Here is an 18,871-nt window from a genome sequence, read left to right on the forward strand (position 1 = left end):
GACGGAAAGGGTGTGCGCCTCTGTTTGCCGATGAGGCACCCGTCGCACAGCTTGTTCACGCCTTTGATTTCTGGCAAGCCGTGCACCAACTGCTTCTTCTGTAGCTTTTCTAGGGCAGGAAAGTTTAAGTGTCCGTACCTTGCGTGAGCAGCCGTCGTTGATTATCGCAGATTTTCAGTAGTCCGCGCTCGATGGAAATGAAGCAACCTGTCTCATCGAGTTGACCCAGGCTCACAAGGTTAGCCTTGAGCCTCGGGATGAAGTAGACGTCAGTCAACTTGCGATGCTCGCCTCCCTTACTGACGAACAGGATGGTGCCGCGCCCTTCGATCTCGACGACGGAGCCGTCACTGAATTTCACCGTCCCACGGATCCCCGAGTCGAGTTCGGAGAACGCAGATCTAGCCCCGGTCATATGGTTTGTTGCCCCTGTGTGTCAAGGATCCATTGCTGGTGCTCGTGTTGCTCGTTCCTTTCGCCGATCTGAGCGAACACTCGCTCCTCCTCCAGTTGAATTGGCTCCCCAGCTGGTGCCATCTTTGCTATGCCCAACTGGAGCTCTTTCTTGGGTTCAACATCGTCGAGCCACATGGGCCTTTTCGGCCTTCTCCTTATTCCTCAGCTTGCTCCAGCAATTTCTGCGCAGGTGTCCTCTCTTCCCACAGTTCGAGCATTGGATCGGCCTGCCATTGGTCGACTCCTTCTTTTGATTCCCATCGAGTTGACCCAGGCTCACAAGGTTAGCCTTGAGCCTCGGGATGAAGTAGACGTCGGTCAACTTGCGATGCTCGCCTCCCTTACTGACGAACAGGATGGTGCCGCGCCCTTCGATCTCGACGACGGAGCCGTCACTGAATTTCACCGTCCCACGGATCCCCGAGTCAAGTTCGGAGAACGCAGATCTAGCCCCGGTCATATGGTTTGTTGCCCCTGTGTGTCAAGGATCCATTGCTGGTGCTCGTGTTGCTCGTCCCTTTCGCCGATCTGAGCGAACACTCGCTCCTCCTCCAGTTGAATTGGCTCCCCAGCTGGTGCCATCTTTGCTATGCCCAACTGGAGCTCTTTCTTGGGTTCAACATCGTCGTCGGATTTGGAATCGAAATTGGGGACGCATGCAGTTACCATGAAGAGAGCTGGCTCGTCCTCCTCGGATTGAGCCACATGGGCCTTTTCGGCCTTCTCCTTATTCCTCAGCTTGCTCCAGCAATTTCTGCGCAGGTGTCCTCTCTTCCCACAGTTCGAGCATTGGATCGGCCTGCCATTGGTCGACTCCTTCTTTTGATTCCCATCTTTCCCGCGCGTGCGCCCGTGGGACATCCATGGCTTCTTACCGCCTTTGCGGCTGGAGGAGGACCCGTTGCTCTCGCCGGTGTTGTCGCGGAGCTTTAGGCGTGCAAGCCATTCCTCCTCCGTGAGGAGTAGACGGCCCTCCTTGTCAACAGCTGAAGTGATATTCTTCTTCCGCTGCTCGACGTTACGTAGTCTTCCGGTCACCTCTTCCACTGTTAGGTCGTTCACGTCAAGCAATGTCTCGATTGAAATCGCGACTTGCTCGAGGTGATCGGGAACGACCTGCAACATCTTCTTCACAATTTCTGTCTCGCTGATGCCACCACCGAGGGTGGTGATGCTGTTGGCGAGCCCCGTGATCCGCACCAGCCGATCCTCCCGGTACTCGATTGTTTCTCCTTCCTCTGGCTCGACAGCGTGCCATAACCCTTGCGCCTGTAGGTTAACGCGCATCAACAAGGCCCACTCGTTGTAGTTAGACCTTGTCAACATCGGGTACTGTTGAACGACGGCGGTCGTTGTCTCCCTGATCACTCGCTCAACGACAACTCGACGCCCGTCATCACGGCGTCGGCCTCTTCGTGGTGGTGATGGAGATGCCGGCACTTGACGGCGGCGTGGAGGAGTGAGCGAGCTTGCTCGGGATGGACCCCACGATGTGCTTATTTTCGCCCTTTGCATTTTCTTCTACTCGAACCTGAGACCTATGTGTTGTTAGGTCGACACTCTAACCACTTGAGCTATTCAACTTGATTGTTGATAGGTTGGCTCTTCTGTGATGGTATACTACCGATCGCTTCAACGAGGCTCTGATACCACTTGATGTATATGTATAATCAGTCAGGGAAATCACCGAGAGGATATTGTCGACAGGAGGTTGTTGGAAGAAAGATACAATGCGTAAAATAAGAGAGAGAGAAGGACTGAAAGTTTGACTGCTCTTCAAAATCCGGATGGGAAATCTTGTAAACAGATTTCCTATTTAAATACAACCTATCCTAAAAATGGGTGGAGAGTGGCCAACTGAATCTGTGCCACTTCCTAGAAAATTGACGTCTAAGAATTCCCTAATCCATTCGACGTGTTTGTCAAATGTTCAAAGGGAAATTAAACGTAAACGTGTGAATCTAAATAAAGAAAAAACAAAGGTTTTATCTAACATTGTAGATTTCTTGGGATAGGACAATAGAGTAGAGATTGCCCAAATGCAAGAATTATGACCATCAAGAGGGAGAAATTTTTACAGATGACGAGGCACATGACGACATAAATGAGGAAAATGATGAGAGTGAGGAGCCTAGTGAAGAGGACCCTACACATATATATCTTTGGTTACTCGACGAGCTCTAAACACCCACATTAAGGAGGACAGCCTAGACCAACGAGAGAACTTATTTCAAACTCGGTGTCTTGTTCAATCAGTACCTTGTAGTGTTGTCATTGATAGCGGTAGTTGCACCAATGTAGTGAGTTTCATTCTGGTCAAAAGACTTAATTTAAAGACACAACCACATCCAAGACCCTACAAGCCTCAATGGTTGAGTGATCGTGGGGAAGTACAGGTAACTCAACAAGCTCTTGTTTCTTTTACTATTGGAAAATATGTTGATGATGTTTTATGTGATATTGTATCCATGCATGTTGGAGATTTACTACTGGGGAGCCCTTGATAATTTGATTGTCGGGTAATGTATGATGGGTCTGCAAATCGATACTCTTTTACTCACAATGGTAAAAAAACTACTTTGTTCCATTGTCTCTACAATATGTATTTATTGATCATTGCAAACTTAAAAAGAAAAAGCAAGAGGCTGATGCAAAAGCAGAGATTAAAAAAGAATCAAGTGAAAAAAAGAGCTTGAGTGAAAAGTAAGAGAGTAACGCTCAACTTAGAGAAGAAAAAGAGAGAAAAGCCAAATCTGTAAGCTTGTATGTTATATCAAGTGAGGCTAAGAATGTTTTGCTCTCTAACCGGACTACTCTTGTACTTATGTGCAAGGGGTCTTGTTACTTTACTAACACGATTAATCCTTCTTTGCCTAGTGATTTTGTTGTGCTTTTGCAAGAGTTTGAAGATTTATTTTTTGAGGAGATGCCTAGTAGTTTGCCACCACTCAGAGGGATTGAACACAAGATTGAATTTATTCCTGGCGCACCCATTCCAAACCGACCAGCATATAGGACTAATCCAAAGGAGGCCGAAGAGATACAAAGGAAAGTAAGTGAACTCCTTGCAAAAGGGTATGTACGTGAAAGTTTGAGTCTTTGTTCTATTCTAGTTATTCTTGTACCTAAGAAAGATGGTTCTTGGAGTATCTGTGTTGATTGTAGGACTATAAACAAGATAACTATAAAGTATAGGCATCCAATTCCTAAATTAGATGATATGCTTGATGAGTTGCATGGATGTCGTTCTTTTACTAAGATTAATTTAAAATCGGGTTATCATCAAATTCACATGCATATTGGGGATGAGTGGAAAACAACTTTTAAAACCAAGTATGGTTTTTATGAATGGTTGGGTATGCCTTTTGGATTAACTAATGCACCCAGTACATTCATGAGACTAATGAACCATGTCTTACGAGAATACTTAAGTAAGTTTGTAGTTGTTTATTTTGATGACATCCTTGTTTACTCTAAATATTTAGATGATCATATTACCCATGTAAAAATACGTTTTGACTACTTTAAGAAATGAATGTTTTTATGTAAATTTAAAGAAATGTAACTTTGCATGGAAAAAGTTAACTTTCTTGGGTTTGTAGTTTCATGTAATGGTGTTGAGGTTGATGAGGAAAAAGTGAAGGTTATAAAAGATTGGCCTACACCTCAAAGTATAAGTGAGGTAAGAAGTTTTCATGGTCTTACAAATTTCTACCGTAGGTTCGTTAAGAATTTTAGTACAATTGCTTCACCCTTGAATGAACTTGTTAAGTAAAATGTATCCTTCATATGGGAAAAAGATCAAAAACTTGCTTTTAACACTTGAATTGAATGTGATACTCATGGAGTAGGGATAGGTGCTGTATTAATGCAAATTCAAAGACCTTTAATGTTCTTTAGTGAAAAGTTGACTGGTGCATTTTTTAGGTATCCAACTTATGACAAAGAGCTTTATGCTTTGGTTCGTGCATTGCAAACATGGCAACATTATCTTTGGCCTAAGGAGATCGTTATTCATACGGATCATGAAAGTTTAAAGCATTTGAGAGCACAAAACAAATTCAGTAGACGACATGCTAAGTGGTTGGAATTTATTGAAACATTCCCTTACGTCATCGAATATAAACAAGGTAAGGAGAACATTGTTGCAGATGTTTTATCACGAAGGTATGTCCTCCTCAATATTTTGAATGCTAAGTTGTTGGGTTTTGAACACATAAAGGAGTTGTATCAACATGACATGTTCTTTGCTCCTTTTGTTGAATTTCGTGAAAAAGGACTCATTGTGGATAATTACTTTTTGTTAGATGGATTTTTGTTCCGAAAAGGCAAACTTTGCATACCATTTTGTTCCATACGTGAGCTACTTGTGAGGGAAGCTCATGAAGGTGGTTTAATGGCACACCATGGAGTTTCTAAATCTTATGATATGCTATCTGATCATTTTTTTTTTTTTTTGTTTTTGGCCTAAAATGATACATGATGTTAATAAAGTTTGTGCTCGTTGCATAGCATGTACACAAGCTAAGTCTAGGCTTCAACCACATGGTTTATACTACGCATTACATGTTCCTAGTGGTCTTTGGATTGATATATCAGTGAATTTTATTTTAGGTTTACCCAGGACTAGGAAAGGATATGAACCATATTTGTTGTGGTTGATCAATTTAGTAAAATGGCTCATTTTATTCCTTGTCACAAAAGGGATGATGCAAAACATATTGCTGACTTGTTCTTTAGGAAAGTTGTACGATCGCATGACATTCATAAAAGCATTGTTAGTGATCGTGATGTAAAATTTTTAATCCATTTTTGGCGTGTTTTATGGGGTAAGTTAGGAACTAAGCTAGTATATTCAACTACTTGTCATCCTCAAACGAATAGACAAACTGAAGTTGTTAACAAAACCAGGACTACTATGCTTAGGGCTATTATTGATAAGAATCTTAAGACTTGGAGGATTGTTTTTCATTTATAAAATTTGCACATAATAGGGTTGTTCATAGCACTACTAAATGCATACCTTTTGAAATTGTTTATGGCTTTAATCCTTTAACCCCATTAAGTTGTTACCTATGCCGTCAAAAAAGTTTGTGAATTTCAATGCAAATGTCAAGGTTGAGTTTGTTCATAAACTGCACAAGCAAGTTAAAGAACAAATTGAGAAGCAAAATTCCAAGGTTGCCACCTGAATTAATAAAGAACGTAAGATTGTCATCTTCAAGCCAGTAGATTGGGTTTGGGTGCATTTTTGAAAAGAAAGATTTCCTACTCAAAGAAAATCTAAGCTTTTACCACGAGGAGATGGACCTTTTCAACTTCTTGAGCGTATCAATGACAATGCTTATAAAATTGATACCCAATAAGAAATAATTTGTTCTTGTTTCGCCGAGAAATCATATTTTGGACGAACTTTGGAAGTGAATATCTTAGGCTACAGTCCATGAGAATGTATGAAATCAATTCCTAACTCTTCCTTGTAACACCATCTTTAAGTTTCATGAAAAAATCAAGGGGAGAAATGACGTGATCATTTCTGTAGAGGGTGAGTTTCAGATGGGGGCGCTATATGTTGCTGGCGTCTTCTTCCCGTCTGGAGGACTGGAGGAAGAAGACGATGACATGGCCGGTTCAGTTGAACTGGCCATGTCGACTCAAAACTCGACCTTCCCTCGGTCTTTCTCATTTTTAACCCCCTTCTAGACCTGTTCTCATAAACCTCTTCATGGTTCTAGAAACTAAACACAATAAGGAGTCTGTGTAAGGAAATTTGAGGGAATTCGGATACCGAAAACTCAAAAATGGAGGCCCCAACGTCGACGATGAGGTAAGTAGCCACCTTGAACTTTTTGTTAAAAAATACTTGTAGGAATCACTTGGATTTCCATATGAACCCTAAAAAAAGTATGAATTAAGGATATATGAAAGAAAAACTCAAAGAACCGGAGTTAAGGCCCTAAACCGATCAAATTGCTCAAGAATTAGGTAACACTAAAATAACTCACTAAATGAACTCTGCTGCCTATGAAACTTTAATGCTTGGCATATTATAGCATGTTGAGGCTATATATGAAATTTTGTGGTCATTGGATAAGGACAAGTAGGTAAACCAAGAAACAGTGCAAAATGACCATAAGCCCCTAAGGATATCTTCCTATGGTTGATGACCTAGATGACCTTCAAATACTATGAAACTCTAAAGTAAATCTTATTTTAGGGGTAAAATGACCAAAATGCCCCTAGGACTACTAATGATAATTCAAGGTCTATACGTGCTCCAAATGATTTGATACTTCTTATAAGGTCTATTCTTAAGGATATAAAGATATATTTGAGATTTCAAGTTGATTAGAGCATGTTTGAAACCTAAACCAAGTCAAGACCCAAGAAACACCACAAGAATCAAGACTCTTCTAGAACCCTCTAAAGAACTCCTAGGAATCTAGGACCTTCTAGAATGACTCACGCTGAGAAGGGTTCATATGGTTACCAATGAATGTTACCAATGAAAGTTACAACTTACGCCTCAAGGAATTATGGACCTTACAAACTTACAAGATTGAGAACCAAGAACAACACCACACAAGCTTTACAACTACCTAAGTAAGAAGAATGCTAGGTACCACTCAAGGACGAGGGACCAAGGTCCCCAAACTCAGAAACTCAAGAATGCTAGGTAATCATGTACAATGTGACCCATGACCTTCCACCAAGCGGTGCTTTCTAAGGTCTAAGAATTCCTCTTCAAATGAGAAATACAAATATAAAAGAAAATACAAAAGACTCCAAATACGAAAATGGACTGACGCTCCGGAACGACACCCCTCTATGATAGCGCAACTCTCAAACACCTCCCTATCTCAACTGGTACCTGAAGAAAAAAAAGGGGGAAACGGGGTGAGTATAAAAATATACTCAGTAAGCAACCTAGTTGTAGGCTCTTTTCGCATCCTTATCTTAGTAGATATCCACAGTCTTATCTCGGGGTTCTATTGAGTACAAACTAAGCTGCAACTCTCTTTTCTGTATCTTAAGAGGCTTGCCCATCTTATGCAGTGGAATGATTAGTGTCTTGAGGTGAGGCGCGACCTCACAAGTAAATCTGAGGGGATCGTATGGTTGAATCTGAATAAGTAACTCTGTCTGAACATCATCCATGGAGGTTAGCTGACAACCCTCCCATGAGACCATACATCCACTAAAATCAGGGGTTGCGATCCCTTGTGAGCTGGTCAGCAACTAATTCATCCTACATGGTTCCATGTTCCCCTGCTCAGGGACAGGTTTCTACGACCCAGGAGTCCAATTTAGAAGACCCCTTAGCTATCACCACTAGTTCGAGGCACCTGTCACACTTCCCTGTCCGGATCTGTCTAGATTGACGATCTCAGTATCGGAGTTCTGTCTCGACGATACGATATTGGAGCAGAGAGGGAAGTGGAGGTTCTAGTGACACTATCCACACTGCTCAACTCTAGCAGGCTACCTATAGTTACTATGGTGTCCTACTAGTCTTTCTAGGGCGGACTCTTAGTGGCTTAGACCTGGATTCATTCATCTCTAGGATTCACATGCAAGGTCTTACAAACCTGACGTTGTTTGGAATTCTGGGTTATGGATCTGCTGGTAATCTTTTCACAGGTCTAAATGCACGGTATTCTAGAGGTATCCCAATCTAGGGTTTTGTCTAGCCTTCATAGTCTCAAGCGCCCTATTCATTCTAAGCTCATAGTTCCTCCCTATTCAGCAAGAAAGATAACACAAGGAATCATGCACTGGAGTTAACATGCTATTTCATGCAATATTAACAAATATGTTCAACGAGAAGATAACGTCCATCTTTACCCAGAGCGCAGATTTCACAAGTTTTCCCTTCCTCCTCATGCATACCTACAATGTCACATTCCAAGTCTAAACAGATCTCATAGTCATGCATATCTAGATTCCATTGATTTCTTTAATTAATTAATTTCTATGATTTTCATGCTAATATGATGAGTTGGCTAGCTTAGTTTATAGATATGATAGCATGCATGCTTATTCCAAGCGGTTCCTACAAGTACTGCTCGTGGGAATCCAAATGGCTACTTACTTAGTTGATGCGTGCTTTCCCAAGCTCTAGTTTCTTGACGGAGAGGGTTCCAAAAATTATGGAATTTCCTTAGAAGGTCCTATTTCACATAATAATAGGGTAAGTAGCGAAATCGAGATGAAGACAAGCAAACGGGGGCTGAACGAAAGGAAAAATGATGACTCACGTGCGACTAACACGTTACTACGCGCGGTTTCCACGCGTGCGTTCCCACACGTACAATCCTGAGTAGTCGTGAGTTTGAGGGTCGGGTCGGACTAGTCGCATCAGGATGAGTTTTCGGATACGGATCAGGTCGCGTGATGCGGGTCGTTGGTTCGGACACGGATTGACCCGAATCCGCGCATTGCTGTGTGTCTGCTAGCGTGTGGGACACGTCTCTCCAACTGATGGTTGCCATGTGTCGTTCATTGGTTCTGCCCCACTCCTCCGTCTGCCAGTCGATGCGTGATGATGTTTCTTCTCTCTCCTGCATGTGCTTCAATTTCTAAACCGTTAGGTGTTTTCGCGTTTTCGATCTATTTTCTTCGGATTTTTTTATCTTCCAATCTGTAATCCAAATCAACACGAACATTGTAGATCTCATATTCCACTCACTCAATATGATTTTTCTTATATTTTTTTTTTATAATCATAGGTCATAATATTCGAGTTCGAATTTGGAGAAAAAACATGAGTTCTTACTAAAAATCGTTTTTTCTTGAAACTCCGATTCGAATGCGAATCTTGGTCGCCTTCACTCCGAAAATTGCGAAGATCACACTTCTGAGAGTAATAGTCCAAGAATCAACACAAAAATGCCGCTAACACAAACATCTCGATCTAGACATTTGTGGACTAACCTTATGTTCTTTGACGATTTTTACGAAATAGGAAGGTGCAATTCGTGAGAGCACCTTGCCTCGAACTACTGAAGGTCTAGGTTGAGGATTCTCATACCTCCAACGTCAATTTTCGGTCAGATCTTCTCCTCTAACCTCAACACCCTAATCTCTTTTCTTTCTTCTTTCTCCTCTCTCCTTTCTTTCTCTTTCTTCTTATGACCCAACCAATCAGACTCCTCAAGTAATAGTAGGGTAGAATGACTTTTTTTTAAAAAAAACTCGGCGCTACACCAACCACCAACCGTCTTGGCCCAGACACCTACACCCTTGGTCCAAACACCCAGCACCTTTGGCTCAACAAACTCATGACCCACATGCCTACAGCAACTGACTCGACAACCTGCACACGTGTCACCTTCTCCCAGCGACACATATTGCGCATGTAGATGCCGACTCCTTCAGCTTATGCAGCCTAGTCGGCTCAACTCGACTTTTGCTCGACGGCTCTGATAGCTCAAAACACAGCTTCTCGGCTCGATATAGGGAAACTTTCACCAATTTCACCTTTTCAACTATCACGAAGCTGATTTCAACCTTAATGAAGGCAACTAAGGTCATTAGGATGCTAAATTTCTCAATTTAGGTCATCTTAGATTATGAAATTAGAGTTATTAAGATAATTGATCAAATGTTCTATAGGAAATATCTCAATGACGCTCAGAAATAAAATTCACAAGACGTGTTCAAGTAATTATTTTAGGGAGAATATCGGCTGAGGCCAACCAAAAAACATGACCTTACTATCGGTTCGGTTAGAAATTGAATCATGTTTGATGACACGTGCCCTGTGGCTTTGCACGTGTCATATGCTTGTTATATGTGAAAGGTTATGAAATGATATATTTACAATATGATATATGTTATGATATGGTACGCTTGAAAGCAGGTTCTTGATATGATATGTGAATGATATGATATATGTTATTATGTAATATGATTGATGATACAATGCAAATTGTGACATGCTTTATGATTTGATATGTTGGAAGACACGATATGTTTATGATGTAACACATGTTTGACATGATGAGATGTATGATATACATGATATGCAATATGATGTTTGGACATGATGCACAACCCCGATATATGTATGGAAAGTTATGATATGAAGGAAAATGGAAGGGGTTGTTTTACATGATAATTAATGAAAATGTTGGGACCTCATGCATTAGGGAATGTCCTTTTTTTATGATTGTTCGGATGCGTATGTTACGAGACAGGAAAACGATCATTATGTTTATCATAATGCTACGACAATCACTATTCCTATGGGGTATTCAACAATAGCTCCAGAGAATGCTAGCCCGACCAAGAAAGGGGTCTAGGAGGTGTACGAGCCGACTGGTGAGGCCATACTCGTATGTGTGGGTCATGTGTAGAATTGTAAATACACATCCAATTACCCGCTTAGGATAGCCGTTTAAGGGAATATTGACTAAAATGATGGGTCCTACTCATGATTGTATGTGCTTGCATATAACCCCAATAGTGGGGTCACATACGAAGTAGCTCTTAAAATAATAAGTCATGTGCTACTCTTATTTTCCAGGTAAAGTCAAGGCTCTTCGGCTGACCGTGGCATTACAACTCAGGAGACCATGACACATGCATAGGGTAGTTTGCATTTAATTTCGTAGACTATAGTTTAGTTTGTGTTAGTTTGCATTTAATTTTGTAGAGTACAGGTTAGTATCTGACATTTCTGTTTTATTTTATTTTATTTTTGTTAAAGTATTTTCAGGACCTTCTCATCAAGCTTCATTTATGCAACAAAGTCTTCAAGATACTTCAACTGAGACTTTATTTATTCTTATATGGTAATAAATTTATGATGGATAATTGAAAACTAGATTGATGGTGTTTCATGAATGTATTTTAAGTTTTAAGTTTTCTACTTATTTTTAGATTACATTTACATAGTCATCAATTATGCTAACTAAGTAAGATGGTTACAAATTCTTGAAATATCTCATGGAAGGTCAAAGGTTTCATTTTGAGGGTATATAAAGACATGTATGTTATCTTTGTAAAGATGGACTTGGAAAATGTAGTAAAAAGAACTTTAGCCAAGGGCTAATTTTCTTTGCAATTCTATGTAGTTTAGATTGCATGGTTAGAATCATTAAGTTTGACATGATCAATCTTGCTTGTGGAGCACTGGAGATCTCGCGTCCCCAACTACCCACACCTCTACAAGAAGCCTCTCGGAGCAACACAACTCATTCCCTTACCTGTTGAAAGCATTGGAAAGTAGAGGAGAAGGCGACGGTAGACAGTTTTTTTCATTGGAGTAAAACGTCGGCGAACATCAAGGGAATGACTCAAGAAATGGTCAGCGACTCCAAGTATTCCAGTGGTAAGCTTCATCATGTTTAATGACTGTTTGACCGTTTAAAAATATCGCCAGCGAGAATGTGGGTTAAGGAGAAATTGTAACGTCAGAAAACTCACGTTTGTAGGTGCATAAGGGTATTACAACGTCGTGGGTGTGAAGAAGAGGTGGAGAGAGACTCGAGGTAGTCGGGACCTGGACTGAGGAACGACGAGAGACCTGAAGATTATTTGTTTCTTATGTGGCAATTTTGGACGTAAAAATTCTCGTTACTTATGGAAATAGAATGTCTTTAATATGAATGCAAACATGACATGGATTCCTAAATTTGCGAATGCTAACATTTTAAGACCCAAACAAGTATGAGTACCAAAAGATCAATCTTGAATAGTTTTGTTTCTAGATTTGTTTGAGAACTTTCCAGAAAAAATAAGTGGTACTTGAATAGTGGTTGCTCAAAACATATGATCGAAAACCAATCTAAATTTGTGAATGTTTGTAAGGATAGTAACTTAGTAACTTTTGGTGATAACATTAAGTATAAAATAATTGGTAAAGGTACTTTAGGGAATGAATCTTTACTCCCATTGAAAATGTGCTTTTAGGGAATGAATCTTTACTCCCATTGAAAATGTGCTTTTAGGGAATGAATCTTTACTGTGCTTTTAGTGATAACAGTAAGTATAAAATAATGGGTAAAGGCACTAGTCAATTGTGTGATAAAGGTTTTAAAGTTATATTGGATAAAAATAATTGCATAACTAAAAATGGTAGAATTAGAAAAATTTTATTTGTTGGAAATAGAGATAATAATGTGTATGCTATTAATTTAAATGATTGTTCTACAAATTATAAATATCATTCGACTTTTACATGTGTAATTCTTGATTATGGCAGAGAAGATTAGGACATTCTATTATGCATTTGATTTCAAATATTTTAAAAAAATAATTAGTCAGGTTTTGCTAAATTTAAATTTGAATAAAATAAAGTTTGTGACGTTTGTCAAATGGGCAAGCCAACATAGTCCTTTCACAAATCTAAAAATGTGATTTCTACTACTAGATCTTCAACTATAACATATCTACTTATTTACCCTTCTAAAATAGTTAGTTTTAGGTGAACATAAGATGATTTTTTAAAATTTACTTAGGTTTTAACAATAAAACATTATAATGATGTTTTGAAATGTCTTTTCAATTTCTTAAGAAAGAGTTAAAAATGATTTTTTTAATTACTAAAATTAGAAGAAAGAGAATTGAGTAGTATTGTTTTTGTTTTAATTTTGTAGAAAGGAGTTTAAAATGAAAAAAAAATTTAAATTATTAAAATTAGAAGTTACTATGGAAGACAATTCGATAGTTTTGCTCTTATTTTTCTAGTCTCATTAAGAGGAGTTCAAAATGAATAAAAAAAAAATTAATTATTAAAATTATAAGTGAGGGTGGAATAGAATTTGACAGTGTTGCTCTTGAAAATTTTTGCCAAGAAAATGGTTATTGTCCTAACGACTCCTCAACAAAATGGTGTAGTTGAAAGAAAGAACCCTACCATATATAAATTTAGTAGATCAATGTTAGATGAATATAATTTATCTAAAACTTTGCCAATTAATACAGCTTGTTATATTTTAAATAGAGCTTTAATTAGAATTTCTTTCCATAGAACTCCATGTTAACTTTGACATAAAAAAAATTTAATATTGGATATTTTAAAGTTTTAGTGGCAAATGTTTTATCTTTGAACAAGTAAAAATTTGAAAACTTTGATTCTAGGACGGATATTGATATTTTTCTTGGTTATTCATGTACTAGTACCGTTTATAAAGTTTTGAATAAAGAACTTAACTGAAGAATCTATGAATATTGTAATAATGTTTCACATGAGTCTATTTGTAGTCATGATTTAGTTGTCAATATTCAAGGTAAAGAAATTCTTTAAAGTAAAAAAAATGAGCTTAAATAAAAAGAAAGAAGATTTTTCATCCATTTCTAAAAAATAGAGTTACAGTCTTATCTCATCCCAAAAATTTGATTCTTTGTGATCCTGAACAATGTGGGACAACTCGTTACTCTATTAATTTATTTAATAATATTGCTTTTATTTCTAAAATTGAATAAAAAAAAATATTAATAAGGTTGTAAATGATGAATAATAAAAATAATAAACTAATGATTGAATTTTTAGTCAAACTAATTCAAATTATTTAAGGGTATTTTTTAAACAAACCCGTTCAACCATAGAGGAATGTGCATCACTATCCTACAGACATACTCATTAGACGAAGATCACTTACCTACGTTAATGAATGTCACTTCAAGAATAATAAGAGGATGTTTGAGTTATAAGGTAGAGATGTAGTGGAGTGGGCTAGTGATGACATATTTTTTTTTTTTTGTTTCAGCCAATGTCAATTGCTACATTCATAAACGAGTTTCATGATGGGGCGTGGTTTACACTTAGCCACCAAGGGTTGAGCTTTGGGCATTGTAATCCCTTTACCTTCATTCATGTCAACTAATGAGTTGTTCAATCTTTCCCATTCAAACCCTTGTATCAACGATGCTAAAGTCAAGCCAGCCACTCGTTGCGCCATTTCCAAACCAGGACAAGCTCTCCTCCCCAACCCAAACGGTATCAGTTTGTATGACTCTGCGCCATTCTTCATCCCATTTGCATGTCTTTCAGGTTTAAAGCTGGTAGCATCTTCCCATAGATTCGGGTCTCTATGCATAGCCCAAGCATTAATCAATATTATCGTATCACGACGAACATCATATCCATTTATTTTGCATTCTTCAAATGCACAATGCGGCACAAGAAGAGGAGCAGCTGGGTGAAATCTTAAAAGTCTCAGAGATTATTCCTTAAACATAACTCAAATTCGGTAGATCAGCTTCGTTAACTAAACGCTCGTACCCAATCGAAGTGTCTATCTCAGCTCTTGCTTTCTCTAACACCTCTGGATTGTTGAGCAATTGAGACATTGCCCACTCTAAAGTCACAGCTATTGTGTCAATCCTGGCTAATAATATATCCTGCAACAACCAAACAATTTCATAATGTTGAAAATTGTTGGAAAAGAGTACTACATTAACTAATTTAGGGGATAATCATGAGCTTATAAGTAAGGAATACATTTCCGTTGGTCTAGAACTTTTTGGGAAAAGCCCAAAACAAAGCCATAAGAATTTATACTCAAAGTGGATAATATCATACCATCATGGAGAGTGTTATTTCTAACCTAGGAAGAGAGGAATAGAAGAGTAAATTAAATTGAAGGCAAAGAGAAGAGTAATGGCCAATTTTGTGCTGAAACCACATCACTTGAAACTCCCACCAGACACTCTGATAAGATAAGGAATCAATACAAGGGGAATAAGATTCGGATTACTTTGTTGATCGAATATCTCAAGGCAAGAACACTTTGTTTCAGATTCGAATCCCTCCAGAAGCAAAGATCGATCATGTCTAGCTTCAATGATTCTTGTTGATCAAATATCTCAACGCAAGAACACTTGATTGAGATTCGAATCACTCCACAAGCAAGATTGATCATGTCGAGCTTGAATGATTCTACATGCAACCTAAACTACATAGAGTTGCAAAGAAACTTAGCCATTGGCTAAAGAAAAGCATAAATGCTCCTTTTACTATATTTTCCAAGTCTACCTTACAAATACAACATACATGACTTTATATAGCCTCAAAATGAAACTATTAAACGCATTCCAAAAGTTGTAACATTCATACTTAATGGCCATAATTAACCATTATGTAAATTTAACCTAAAATAAATAAAATGTCTTAAAATACAATAACTCTAAATTACTCTCAATTGTAGCCCACCCAAAATTTATAACCATCAAACTTCATTCCTCTTCAATGTGACATGAATTGCAACCTCTTTTGATAATTTTGACAACATTTTCTTCACATCTTCATTGAAGTATATTGTATGAATGATGTCTCTTGGTTCATATCACCCTCTCTTATGTCTTCCACTAATTGGCCATCTCCATCTCCTCAGCCATCTCATCCATCGAACACTCACCAACCTTTCTTAAAAATATGGCCATGTCTTCTCCCTCCGATTTGGTTCCCGTCTCGTTATTGTTATCTCTTCTTCTTCTGCCGTACAAGAATGTGTTAGTGAAAGAATGAGTGATTGAATGGTTGATCAGAAGATTGTATTATCTAGAGCAATAATGCTCTATATATATACAGAGAATATAGAGATATTTAAAAAAATCTACCTAAAAATCTACCGAAAATCTGGTAACAAACTAGTAAATCAAATCGAAACTAAATCAAATCTAAATCAACACCTAACTTTAATCCGATACTAACTAATAGCAATCTAAACAAACACTGATCTTTAACACTCATCCTTGTCTAGAAGCTGTGAATTACAAGCTTTTTTCTAAACACCCATCTTACTCCCACATCTTTCTATTTAGAGGTCGATCAACCAACTCCCATGTTTTGTCTTTCTCGATCATTGAAAGCTCCTCCTTCGACAAGTACATCGTCAACCAAAGCTTCTTGTCGTTCATCTTCAGACTCTCCAAGATGCTACCAAAGATTAAATTGTTTGGTGCATTAGAAATCTGATTCACCTTCGTCAGTTCTTCCCAATTCCATTGCTCATTTCTAGCAAAATGAACATCTCGTCTTACAATAACACGACTAGTATGTGGTTGAAAAACTCTGTAAGCTTTGGATATAGTGCTATACCTAACAAAGATGTCAACTTCTGCCTTTTTGTCAAGGTTATCACGCTTGACCTGTGGAATGTAAGTGAAGCAGAGACACCCAAATACTCTAAGGAACTTTAAAGAAGGTTTATAACCATACCAAACTTCAATTGGAATTAGGTCCTTCACAACTTTAGTTGAAATTCGACTTTGCAAGAACACAACAGTGTTTGCTGCTTCTCCCCAAAAACGTTTTGGAAGATTCTTCTCATGAAGCATGCATCTCGTCATCTCCATTATGAATCTATTCCTCCTTTCATTGACGTCATTCTGTTGAGGAGTGTATGGTGCCGTCAATTGATGTTCAATTCCAGCCTCTTCACAGAACCTGTTAAAAGTTTCTGAAGTGTACTCCTTGCCATTATTTGATCTTAAGTCTGAATTAAGCTGCACTTTCATTCTCAACTCTGGCTTTAAATTTCCAAAATACACCCACAACTTCTGACTTTTGCTTTAGCAAGAAGATCCAACACATTCTTGTTAGATCATCAATAAAAACAATGTAATAAAAATTATCATTTAGTGATGGTGTTCGCTGAGGACCACAAAGATCAGTATGAACCAGTTGCAGCTTTTTCGAGGCTCTCCAAGCCTGTTTAGGAAAGGGTTGACTGTGTTGATTCCCAAAATTACAAGCACGACAAAGAGACATGTCATCATCAATGTTAGTGAGTCCTTCTACTAGCTTCTTTGACTGCATCTGAAGGAAACCTCAATGATGAAAGTGCCCAAGTCTTTTGTGTCAAATCTCAATGGCACTAGCTCTGGATATAAAGGTCATTTGCTCTTTCTCCATCGGATTTAGAGCAAAGCTTTTTCCTTTCATTTTGACATTGAACAAGTTTTTGCCACTAGCATCTTGATCAAGCACGACTTATTCTCAAACAACACTTTATAGCCTTTATCAAGTAACTGACCAACATTTAAGAGATTTTGATCACTTTTAGGTACAAATAAAACATCTAGAATAAATTTTGTACCTTCATAACTTGTTATAGTTACTGTGCCTTCTCTTAATCCTCAAAAAACTCCTTGTCCTATGTCATGTGATTTGTGCACCCATTGTCCATCAACCAGCTCTCGCTTGATTCTTTGCCTGAGGAACAAGTGACCACAAACAATTGATCTTCTTCTTCTTGATCATCTACCTGTGCACCTACTTCTTTCACCTGACCTTTGACTTTGCAAATCACAGCTTCATGTCCAAGTTGATTGCATTTGGAGCAGAAGGCGTCAGGTCTTCTCCAACACTTGTATGGTGGATGATGTTTCTTCTCACAATGGCGGCAAGGTGGATAGGATTTTTTGGAACCTCCTCTTTTTGTCTTCTAATAATTTGCAGATGAATCTCCATTTGTCGATTGGTTTTTGAAATTTTTCTTGTTTGTATACCTGCTATTGTCTTGATGCTTAACAGGTAAGGCACCTTCAATCACCCCTTCTTGCCTCATAGACCTCCTTTGGTCTTGTGCTTGTAACGCATTCAAGAGCTCTGTAAGAGAAATCTTTGACAGGTATTTAGTGTTCTCTAGAGTAGTAATGGTGGCTTCAAACTTCTCTAGAACAGTGACCAGCAGCTTTTCAACGATTTTGGAATCATTTAACACAGAACAAGGCAATCTCACCTTGTTGGCAATGCTGAGAAGTCTGTTAGAGTACTCTTTCACCGACTCAAACTCCATCTTCTTCAACTCGAAATCTCTAGTCAAATTTCAGGACTTTCATTCCACGAATCCTCTCATCTTCTTCATATTCAGCCTTGAGGTAATCCCAGATTTCCTTTGTCGTTTTGAGGGACATTATTCGCATGAAGAGCATTTGAGATACAACTGCAAATAGGCAAGCTTTTGCCTTTGATTTTCTTGTCTTCTTTTCCTTCCGTGCTTTGATTTGTGCCACAGTAGGATTTGTTGGAAGTGGAGGGACCTCGTAATCCTCTACTATTGCTTCCCAAAGATCCAAAGACTCTAGATAAGTCTCCATACGAACTGCCCACATTTGATAATTGTCTCCATCGAAGACTGGTAGTGCAACAGCTGAAAAATTGGACTCTCCTCCCATTTTGATCTCACAGATCCCTTAAGAAGATAGCTCTGATACCATGTTAGATAAACACAACTCTTCACAATGGTATCATATTGTCCACTTTGAGCATAAGCTCTCATGGCTTTGCTTTGAGCTTCTCCAAAAGGCCTCATACCAATGGACAGAGTATTCCTTGATTATAAACTCATGATCATTTCCTAAATTAGCCGATGTGAGACTTTCATCATCCAACACCTCCCCTCGAACAAAGTACGTCTTCCCTTAATCAAGGCTCGACTCCTTTTTCTTTTGGAGTCTTAGT

General features: G+C 38.6%; 1 long non-coding RNA gene across 1 annotated transcript; it reads left to right on the forward strand.

The window, feature by feature from the left end:
- The first annotated feature begins 6,270 nt into the window (after nucleotides 1–6,270).
- LOC111448254 lies at nucleotides 6,271–6,749 on the forward strand. The gene is made up of 3 exons (XR_002711409.1): nucleotides 6,271–6,283; nucleotides 6,436–6,441; nucleotides 6,674–6,749. It is a non-coding gene; the product is annotated as an uncharacterized LOC111448254 (long non-coding RNA).
- Nucleotides 6,750–18,871: the final 12,122 nt, after the last annotated feature.

This window comes from Cucurbita moschata, unplaced genomic scaffold (assembly GCF_002738365.1).
Source record: "Cucurbita moschata cultivar Rifu unplaced genomic scaffold, Cmos_1.0 Cmo_Scf00010, whole genome shotgun sequence".
NCBI lineage: Eukaryota > Viridiplantae > Streptophyta > Magnoliopsida > Cucurbitales > Cucurbitaceae > Cucurbita > Cucurbita moschata.